The 11,364-nt window shown below is 42.2% G+C and overlaps 1 long non-coding RNA gene across 1 annotated transcript; it reads right to left on the reverse strand.

Annotated features, from left to right (window-relative positions):
* Nucleotides 1–324: 324 nt before the first annotated feature.
* Nucleotides 325–7,837, reverse strand: LOC311436738. The gene is made up of 2 exons (XR_014693076.1): nt 7,079–7,837; nt 325–2,106 (listed from the first exon to the last, which is right to left on the reverse strand). It is a non-coding gene; the product is annotated as an uncharacterized lncRNA (long non-coding RNA).
* Between the last annotated feature and the right edge of the window lie 3,527 nt (nt 7,838–11,364).

An 11,364-nucleotide genomic window follows, 5' to 3' on the forward strand; every position in this document is an offset into this window, starting at 1 on the left:
TTGGGCTACTGAAGTCCCTGGAAGAGCTAAAAATGTGACCTTAATGATTATTAAATTAAAGCCAGGACAGAAACCCGTTAAGGTTAAGTAATATCCTTTGAGGATAGAAGATAGGAAAGGAATTAAAGAGATAATTGATCAATTTTTACAGTATGGATTATTGATTGAATGCGAATCAGAATCCAATGCACCCATATTGCCAATTAAAAAGGCAGATGAAAAAGCTATAGGCTAGTTCAGGATTTGAGGGCCATAAATAAAATCACTGAGGATATATGTTGCGAGGACATTTGTTGTCGACGGAAGGAAGACACAGACGCTCAATATGAGTGATCAGTGAACTTCGATTTATTGGATAGCTCAGTCGTCTTTTATCTAATTCAATATAATTAGCTCATACATATTGCAAAAGCTAAGCTCATGATTGGTTAGTGCATTTCTCTATTCTATCAGCTAGTTTCCCACCAAAGTAACACAGTTAGTACTTTCCCAGCATACCAACAGATATCATGTTCTTGTACCTGAAACCTCCCTGAAACCTCCCTAAAACCTCCCAGAACTTACATTCCTTCCCAGGCCGCATTCACGTATTTTCTCAGGCTTATTTACGTACTTTCTCAGGCTCATTTGAGCTGTGTTCGATACTTTGTTAACTTGCGGCCTCCTAGCTGTGCAACGTTCACATGGCCTACTTCGCTTAACCATTCCTCCACAATTCCCCCGTTTTTATTTTGGGCTACAAACACCTTCTCTGTGAGTTGTTCTAGTTTCCTAGATAAGCAGCTAAAGACTACCCGTGCAGCAATTATAATCAATACAATTATAAGCAAAAGGCGAAGTCCCTCTTTGATTAAGTTAAAAACCCATCCCCCTACATTTCCAAAGACAGATTTAAGCCAATCATCAAACCAATTATTCTGTATCGTAATTTTTTGTGTATGATCCATTAACCATTTCAATTGATTGTGAATTGATTGCCCATGATCAGAGAGATTAAAGCAACACATTCCTTCTACATCTTCACACCCATGTCCTTGAGCTAATAACAAGAAATCAATAGCGGCCCTATTTTGTAACACAGCATGTCTTATGCTCTCCATATCTTGCGACATTTCAGAAAGAACTTGTGTTGTTACATTTGATTGTTTAACAGCCCAACAAGCAAGCTTATTAATGTTAGTCAAAGCATGTGCAGTTCCCACACCAGGCACTAAAGAAGCAAAGAATCTTTCTGCTGGACCCCACAGTTCTACACCATCATTACAGTCAGAACCCAAAGTATTTAGATCTCGTTTAATTCTTCTGCTCCCTGTCGAGTTCTTCCACGAGTGCAAATCTGGAACGAAAAGTGTGAGTCGTCCTAGGTAACACGGACCCCCAAAAGCACTAGCTGGTATCCCTTGCCATGCACGGTCCCCACAGATTAAAAACATACCAGGTGGCAAAGCTTTGGCCTGACTTTGAAACCAGATTGAATTGGTATCACCTATTCCATACGCCCCAAATGGTACACTAATATTCCCGGTGTTGTTCCATCCACAGTAATGTCCATTGGCCTCAAATCCAAGGGTCCTCGATGTTATGTTGGTCCAGTGCGTTTTATTTTGTTTCCCTTCATGGAGTACAAAGCATGTTTGTGTCCAGTTACTACTGCTATTCCCTACTACCACAGACCCCAGGAGATCCAGTTCTTGAGGGTCCCATGGCAATGAGTTATTAAGAGCTTGCAGGGCAGCAACTACTCCATCCGAGACATTAGCAGAAAGGGATCTACTAAGTAAAGTAACACTGGCAGAGTATGGTGCTAACATTTCACTCAGTTCCTTTGGATCCCCTATTGGAACCCCAAACAAGCATGTTCTAAAAGGATCAGATGCAGAAGCAAGAAACAGACAAAATGAACTCTGTCTGGTTTCATTAGCCCAGGTGACCCACATATTCTGCTGAGGGTCAATCTTCCCTAAGATAGCATTACCATGTCCAGCCATTATTATAACTGATAGCATAATCAAAGTCCCTTGTTCTGTTACTTCAGCCATGATCGTTGTCATCCTCTTCTTTCTTCGATGGCTGGCTTTACACACCGACTAGGCACCCAGGTCGGACCTGTAGGGGAAGAGACACATACATAACCTCGTCCCACATAAATCACATCAGCAGGCCCTAACCATTGCCCTGTTTTCATATCTCTGTACAATACTCTCATAGCACATTTGTTATCATTTTCAGATTTGGTATAATGACGTGCTACAGGTGGTTCGTCATGTTCCCCAAAAACACACAAATGATTCAGAACAAATAGAGTCTTTTCTACCCTTTCTCTAACATCAATAATGTCTTTAAACCTTTCTAAATATTGTTTAACTGTTCCATTAGCCCTTTCCACAATAGCCTGACCAGTTGGTGAATGTGGAATGCCAGTAATATGTTTAATGTCCCATAGTTCCATGAATCGCTTGAATGGCCCACTAACATAGGCTGGACCATTATCAGTCTTTATAGTCTGTGGTACTCCCATTACTGCAAAACAACTGGCAAGATGACGTCGTACATCCCGAACTTTTTCTCCAGGCTGCGGTGTAGCCCAGATCATGTGACTATAAGTGTCTATTGTTACATGCAGATATTTCAATCGTCCAAATGCTGGAACATGAGTAACATCCATTTGCCACACTTCATTGGCTTTAAGCCCTCTGGGGTTTGTCCCGACTCCGAGTCCCACCCCTGAATTATAATTACTACATATTGGACAAGCTTTTACTATCGCTTGTGCATCAGCTCTAGACAGTTTGTAAGCCCGCGCAAGTCCCTTAGCATTCTGGTGAAAAATAGCATGAGCCTCCCTAGCTCTACAGAAGGGAGATAATGGCGCTTCAGTGGCTGGAGCGGCAACTAATTTATCCGCCCGAGCATTGCCTTCTCCCAGTCCCTCCACCCATTGGTGACTTCGTATATGTATCACCGCATAGGATTTGCTTCTCTGCGCTATAGCAAGCTGTAAGCTAGTTAATAATTCTGCAAGGCGTTCATTTTTTACATCTCTTAAAGCAGAGTCCTCTATACGATTAGCTATACCTACTACATACAGAGAATCAGATACTACATTTAAAGGGGCATCTTTCCATTTTATAAATGCCCATACAACCGCATAGAGCTCTAATGTCTGTAATGAATCGTTGTCCTGGCCCTTTAAAATTTGGTGTTGCCAGCCTTGTTCGTCTTTCCATGTTATTGCAGCAGACTTGGAGCGCTTTCCAGCGTCCGTGAAAACAGTTACTGCATCTGCTAACGGAGAATCCGACCGCTTGGGCTGGGTTATCCATGCTTGGTTTTCCATCCATGACAATATAGTTGATTGTAATGTCTTTGCCACTATTGTGGCGCCATCCTGTAATAATGCAGCTTGTAGTTTTTCAGAATTCTGTATGTACCATTCCAAGTCACCTGGCTTTATTGGTACCCAGATTGTACTTGGTGGAACTCCGTCTATTTGTAGTATCCGATTTCTTCCTTTCTTTATTAATTCTGACAGCGTGTCAATTTTTTCTTGAATTGTTCTTCGGGGTTGCAATGGGGGAGCTATCCACTCCAATACCACAGTTTCCATTTCCTTTTCCCCCGTTTTTATTTTTTGCTGTGTGATAGCACCCATCAAGTGTTGTGGACCACACAAAACAGTAAAATCCAGTGGCCTGTCAGGTATGCGTCGATGTGTGACACGCGTTGTGATCAGTGATGCAATTTGTTGTAATATTTCCGATTGTTGTTCTGATAATGTCACCTTTGCGGCAGGATCAGTTCCTTTTAATAAAGGTCGAAGGGAATTCAACAGTTCATTTGGAATTCCGACCACTGGCCTAATCCACTGTAAATCTCCCAGCAGTTTTTGAGCATCATTGAGAGTTGTGATGTTCGATTGGATAGTAAGTTTCTGAGGCGGAATAGTAGAATCTGTGATTTTCCACCCTAAGTACTTCCAAGGGCTTGTCTCCTGAATTTTTTCTGGTGCAATTACCAGTCCCATTTGTTTAAGAGCAACTGCCAGGGCATTTTTCTGTTGTAAGGAAAATATCTCCTCCTGAGCTAGCAAAATATCGTCCATGTAATGGTAAATAATCGTTTTTGGCCATGTGCGGCGAATTGGTTGAAGTGCTGCATCAACATAGAGCTGACATAAGGTAGGTGAATTACGCATGCCCTGAGGTAACACAGTCCATTCAAATCTCTGATATGGTCCTTCACGATTTATAGCAGGAAGTGTAAAAGCAAACCTCTGTTTATCATTGTCATGTAATGCAATTGTAAAAAAGCAGTCTTTGAGATCCACAATTAGTAATTTCCACCCTTCTGGTATCATAGCAGGATTAGGTAATCCAGGTTGCAGTGCTCCCATAGCACACATCTGGTTATTAACTGCTCGTAAGTCATGTAGCAAACGGTATTTCCCTGATTTTTTGGGAATCACAAAAATCGGAGTATTCCAAGGGCTTGTTGACAGTCTCAAATGCCCTTGTTGATACTGTTCCTGTACTAATTTATGAGCATGTAAAAGACTTTCCCGTTTCAGTGGCCACTGCTCAACCCATACAGGTTCATCAGTTTTCCATTTAAGTGGGATCGGGAAAGTCCAAGCAATGGCCACACCTAAAAATTTTGATGATCTGTCGTGAGAACTGCTCCCATTTGGGCAAGGATATCTCGCCCCACCAGCGCTTGTACTCCTTCAGGTAGTGATAAGATGGAGACACTGCATTGTACCACCTTATCACCTATTGTCCATTGTAGCACTGGTGACCGACGAGCAAGAGTCACACCTCCTACTCCCGAAACTGTAGCATTAGACTCAAATGTAGGCCAATGTGAGGGCCAATCCTTTGTGCTGATTATAGATACATCAGCACCAGTGTCCAACAATGCCTCAATCTGTATTTTCTCATCCTTTAAACACACAGTGACATTTTGTCGTGGTCTGTGTCGCATACCAAGTGTCAATAAAGCCACTTTTCCCGTGGAGCCAAATGCTCCCAGTCCTCGATCCTTTGCAGATTCCGATGCTAATGATTCAGCAAGATGAGGCAAAGGAATTAACTGTGCCATTTTTGTGCCTTTCGGCACATGAATTGGAGGAAACATTGCAGAAACCATAATTTGTATTTCCCCAAAGTAATCCTTGTCAATAAGTCCAGTTAATATTTGTAATCCATTCATGGTGGCAGACGATCTCCCTATTAACAAAGCTCCCACAGGTTCCTTATTAACAACAACTGGTCCAATAAGTCTTGTTTTTACCCTGGTGGGTCTCGAATCCAATAAAGTCACATCGACTGCGGTTGCCAAATCCAGGCCGAGGCTCCCTCTGGTGGCTGGTCGGAGAAAAAAGGATTCGTCGCAGTTGGTGCTGGTGCTGTTGCCGTCGCTGCCGTTGTCGTAAAAGCCACTTTTTGTGTCGTCGCGGGGCGGCTCCTCCCGCTGCTCCGGCCGTTTCCCGACGCATTTCGGCGGCATGCTGAAGTGCTGTGAGTATTTGTTTGACAATTTTGGCACCACACAGATTCTATTTTGCAATTCCGTCTAATGTGTCCCGCAACACCACATCGAAAACAACGATATTGCGGTGTCGATACTCGGCTAATAGGACGTCCACCGGGGGTTTGCAAAGGAGCAAGGGCTGCAAACACTTTTGACTGTTCTTTCATGTTATCACCTAATTGTTTTACTGCTTCTACTAACATAGTCTGTGGACCTACAGGTACCTGAGACATTCTTTCCAATCCTTCCTCTATTGTCCAAGTACTCGGTAACGTAGCTAATATACTACGAGTTGAAGGGTTACAATTTTGGAGTGCACATTGCTTTAATATAGTGCCTTTAAGATAATCAGGAACTCCCGCTGCTTGTATCGCATTTGCTACCCGATCGATAAACAACCCGAATGGTTCCTCTCTGCCCTGTTTAATTCCCATGTAGGACGGCATTCCCCCCGGCTCTCTAATTTGTTCTAATGCTCTTCTGGCTAGATTCATTGATACCTTAGCTTTGTCTGGTCCCAAGAGTGCCTGCGCCTCTGTTCTAAAATATGGTCCCACACCCAGTAATTCGTCTAATGTAACACCATACAAGGGATCCCCAGGCGCGCGTATTATCGCTACCTCTTCTTGACAGATACCGTGCCAATATGCATTAAACAAAAGTTGTTGATGCTGTGTCAAGATTAGTTTCATTATGCTACGAATATCTCCTGGGAGCAGAATATTTGTCCCCCAAATATAGTCTAACATTTGACGAGTAGGTTCTCCCTTTAATCCAGACTCATTTACTGTAGATCGTAATTGTGTTAATAATTTCCAATCTAAATTAGTCAACTGAACCTGTACATTTCCCTGTGCATCTGGAGGTGAATACACCACCGGATAGGCTGTTGTTATTTGTGCTGCTATTTCAAGATTCCCTTCCTTCATTGCTTCATGCGCTATTTTTTTCCATGTCTCCTCCCTGTCCTGTACATTGATTCTAAATGGACTTGTTGAAAATGAATTTGTACCTGACTCCTCACCCACCCTTTCTCTGTTCTCTGATTGTACGGGCGAGGGTGCAGGCGGGGCTGTCGGTGGTTGTGACTGTGAGGGTTCTTCTTCCCCTGATATGGGTACCGAAGTCCCTTTTGGAATTGTAATTGTTCTATATGATGGTGGAGAGGGGTAAGCTTGTTCCTCAGCTCTTTGCTGAGTAGAGGAAGAAGCAGAAGCCCCCCCCTTCTGACTGGATGATCCTAATCGTTCTGTTGCAGCAGCAGCTATTTTTTGTTCAGCTTGATGTGTTGCTAATGCATTAGTTACCGCCCTCCATGGCTTCATCAATTTCTTTGCTATTTTATTATCACTAATTACTTCATCAAATAATTTATCCCCAAACTTCCTCCACTCTGCTTGTTCAAACACAGTATCAGGATCTAAAAAACAACCCTTAACTACCCCATAAGCTAATAACTTTGGTAATTCCTTTTTACAACATATATCCTGTGTGCCCCGCTTTTCTAAAAAGCATTTGAGCAAATCATACGCCGCTTGTCTCTCCATACCTTTATATACGTCGGTACCGTTGCAGCCTTTGCAAAGACCTCGGCGACGCTTTCCGGCGGGACCCTCTATAGGCTCATCCCGGGTGCGAGGACTCCCTTTCCGAGCTGCGGGTGCGGGTGTGGGTATTCCAGGTTTCTTTTCCATTCACCTTTCAGGCCTCGGGTACGGGGATTCAGCAATTTGTAATCCTTTTCACCTCCTGAGCTGCGTTGCAGGACCGGTCCTTGTATTCCGTCCAACCGTGGCTCGCAGGTACAATTCCAGCGCAGGTTCAACTCCAGCGAAGTCCCTGTTCCTGTATTGCAGGTCCCTGTTCGGGCGCCATTTGTTGCGAGGACATTTGTTGTCGACGGAAGGAAGACACAGACGCTCAATATGAGTGATCAGTGAACTTCGATTTATTGGATAGCTCAGTCGTCTTTTATCTAATTCAATATAATTAGCTCATACATATTGCAAAAGCTAAGCTCATGATTGGTTAGTGCATTTCTCTATTCTATCAGCTAGTTTCCCACCAAAGTAACACAGTTAGTACTTTCCCAGCATACCAACAGATATCATGTTCTTGTACCTGAAACCTCCCTGAAACCTCCCTAAAACCTCCCAGAACTTACATTCCTTCCCAGGCCGCATTCACGTATTTTCTCAGGCTTATTTACGTACTTTCTCAGGCTCATTTGAGCTGTGTTCGATACTTTGTTAACTTGCGGCCTCCTAGCTGTGCAATGTTCACATGGCCTACTTCGCTTAACCATTCCTCCACAGATATACATCCAGTAGTGGCAAACCCTTATACTTTGCTGACTAAATTAAAGAATAGTCAAGTCTGGTTTACCGTAGTGGATTTAAAAGATGCCTTCTTCTGCCTAGGCTTAGCCACAGAAAGCAAAAACCTATTCGCCTTTGAATGGGAAAATCCCGATTCAGGCAGAAAGACGCAGCTTACGTGGACATTACTACCTCAAAGATTCAAGAATAGCCCCACTATTTTTGGAAACCAATTAGCAAGGGAACTTGAAACATGGATACCTCCGGACACTGAAGGTGCTTTGTTACAATATGTAGATGATCTCTTAATAGCTACCGAGACTAAAGGGAGTTGGATTCAATGGACTATAAGTCGTCTTAATTTTCTGGGTTTAAATGGATATCAAGTCTCTTGACAGAAAGTCCAGCTGGCTCAACAAAGTGTGACCTATCTGGGATTTGACATTTCGGAAGGACAACGAGAACTAGGAACTGAACATAAGGAAGTCATTTGCCGGACTCCAGAACCTCAAATGGTAAAGGAGCTACAAAGCTTTTTAGGAATGACAGGTTGGTGTCGCCTTTGGATTTATAATTATGGACTATTGGTAAAGCCTCTATGTGAATTGATAAAGATTAACCAGTCAAAGTTAGTCTGGACTGGAGAAGCACAAAAAGTCTTTAAACAACTTAAACAAGAATTGATGATTTTGAAATATCAAGCAATATTGGTAGAACAGGACGACGTGGAAATTGTGATAATTCATATTGTGAATCTAGCCTCTTTTCTTAGTGATGCTCCGGCACAAGCTGTGATTCACGATTGTTTAGAAACTCTAGAGACTGTGTATTCCAGCCGACCAGACCTTAAGGAGGAGCCCATGGAAGACGCGGAAGAAACTTGGTTCACGGATGGGAGCAGTTTTGTTACGCAAAGACAACGTAAAGCTGGATATGCTATAACAACTACTCAGCAGGTAATCGAGTCTAAGCCTTTACCCCCTGGAACATCAGCTCAAAAGGCGGAGATAGTTGCTCTCACGAGAGCATTGGAACTGGCAGCGGGAAAAAGGGTAAATATTTGGACAGATTCTAAATATACATTCGGCGTGGTACATGCTCATGGAGCAATTTGGAAAGAACATGGATTGCTGACCGCTCAGTGAAAACACAAAGTATGCTGAAGAAATTTTAAAATTGTTAGAGGCTGTAAAACAACCAGAAAAGGTAGCTATCATGCATTGTCAGGGACACCAAAAGGGGAACAGCGATTTTGAAATTGGAAAATCGATTGGCAGAGGCTAAGCAGGCAGCTGAAATAACTGAGGTGAAGGCATTGTCTTTGATACCAGACGGTAAAATCCAAACTATATCCAAATTATACAAAAGAAGACTTAAAATTAATTGAAGATTTGAAAGGTAAAATGAAACCAGATGGATGAGTATATTTAAAAGATAACCACATAGTAATACCCTCTAGTTTGACATGGCCCATAGTTCTTACAGAACACAATAAAACGCACTGGGGAGCTGGCACACTGCATAAGAGCCTGAGTCAGACATTAGTGGGACGATATGATAAAACAAGTAACTCAACAATGTAGCATTTGCTTACACAATAACCCCAATACCAAGAATAGAATAAAATTTGGAATAATCGGTAAAGGAAATTATTCGGGGCAACAGTGGCAAATTGATTTTTCAGAACTCCCTAGAAAAGGGGGGTATCATTATTTACTGGTTCTGACTGACACGTTTTCAGGAAGGCCTGAAGCCTTTCCCTGTCGAACAAACAAAGCAAGAGAAGTGGTTAAAGTCTTGTTAAATGAAATAATACCATGCTTTGGGATTCTAGTAGCAATGTCTTCTGATAGAGTTTCACATTTTTGTGCACAAGTGGTAGACCAGATAAGTAAGATTCTAAAGATAGATTGGCAACTGCATACTCCTTATAGACCACAGGCAAGTGGACAGGTAGAAAAAATGAACCATTTAATTAAACAATAAATAGCTAAAATTGGATAAGAAGCTAATTTGTCATGGCCTCAATCCCTCCCTTTAGCATTACTTGGAATTAGAGTTAAACCTAGAATAAAAGGAAATTTGAGTCCCTTCAAAATCTTATATGGAAGGCCATAGCCATTTCTATTTAGTGGAGAGGACCTAACACAGTTTGGATCAGAATATTTATATGCTTATATAACTGAACTTCAGAAACAATTAAATAAAGTACATACATTTGTTTTAGGGACCAGGGCTAGAGGGTTGGATCAACCAATCCACCCCTTTAAGCCCGGGGATTATATATATATAAAGACTTTGTCAGGACAACCCGTGCAGGAAAAATGGAAGGAAAGTGGATGGGAGCATACCAAGTATTACTGACAACACACACCGCCATTAAGATTAAGAAGCAAGCAGCTTGGATCCACAATTCAAGGGTGAAGAAGGCCCCGGCGAGGATATGGACCACCACTCCAATTGGACCAACAAAATTACGGTTTTCCAGATCCTAATGATTGCAGGGGTGCGGTTCTCGGATTTGGGGTGGGCAACTTGGGATGAGAACTTACACCTGACCTTAATACAGACAATTTCTCAAGTAACTAATAAGACGAATTGTTGGGTATGCACCCATCTGCCACAGCATGGGAATAAGGGTGTATCGTTAATTGGGATTCCCTTGCCTGCAAACTTATCTTGGACTAATTTGTGGGAAAACACATCTTGGGGTCGAAAATATTAAGCAGTTTTGGAACTAGAAGTGAGTAGCTTCTTGCCGTTAGAATCCTATTATGTGTGTGTACAAAGGTGTAACCTGCCTAAGGGTATAGGAAAACAGCATTGTATAAATACGGATACTACTTATGTGGGAAATCAGACATCTTGTAATTGAACAATTGATATTAGTACGACTAGCGGCTGGGCAAATTCAACCAGCTGGACGGTTCCAGAAGGAAAAGGGTGGTATTGGCTATGCAATGATACAGCCCGTAAGGTCTTGCCTGAGAATTGGAAGGGAACTTGCACTCTTGGAGCGGTAGTCCCCAATATGACAGTACATGATGTAGTGCCTCGAGGTTACTTGAGAAATCATATGCGGAGAATCAGACGAAAAATTAACAATCCATTGATAGAGAGACACACCCCTTTTCATAGTTTTGTGCGATGGTTTATCCCATGGTTAGGAGTGAGTGAATTGGAAAAGGCAATAGTTAATATTTCTGCAATTATAGAGAAGTTAGAAAACAAAATTCTGGATGCTATAAAGGCTCAACAAGAAGAGATACCTAGTTTATCACAGGTAGTATTCCAAAATCGGATGGCCCTAGACTTGTTACTGGCCACTCAAGGGGGAGTCTGTACAGTAATAAACACAAGTTGTTGTATGTATGTAGATCAGAGTGGAAGGATCTCTACCGACCTGGAAGAAATATGGAAGCAGACCAGGATCCTACATGAGATCAGTAAAGATGATCTTTCATGGAGTTTTAGTGAACTATGGACTAAGTTAACCTCCTGGTTGCCCAATTTCCAA

This window comes from Aythya ferina (assembly GCF_964211825.1).
Source record: "Aythya ferina genome assembly, chromosome: 4".
NCBI classification, from domain to species: Eukaryota; Metazoa; Chordata; class Aves; order Anseriformes; family Anatidae; genus Aythya; species Aythya ferina.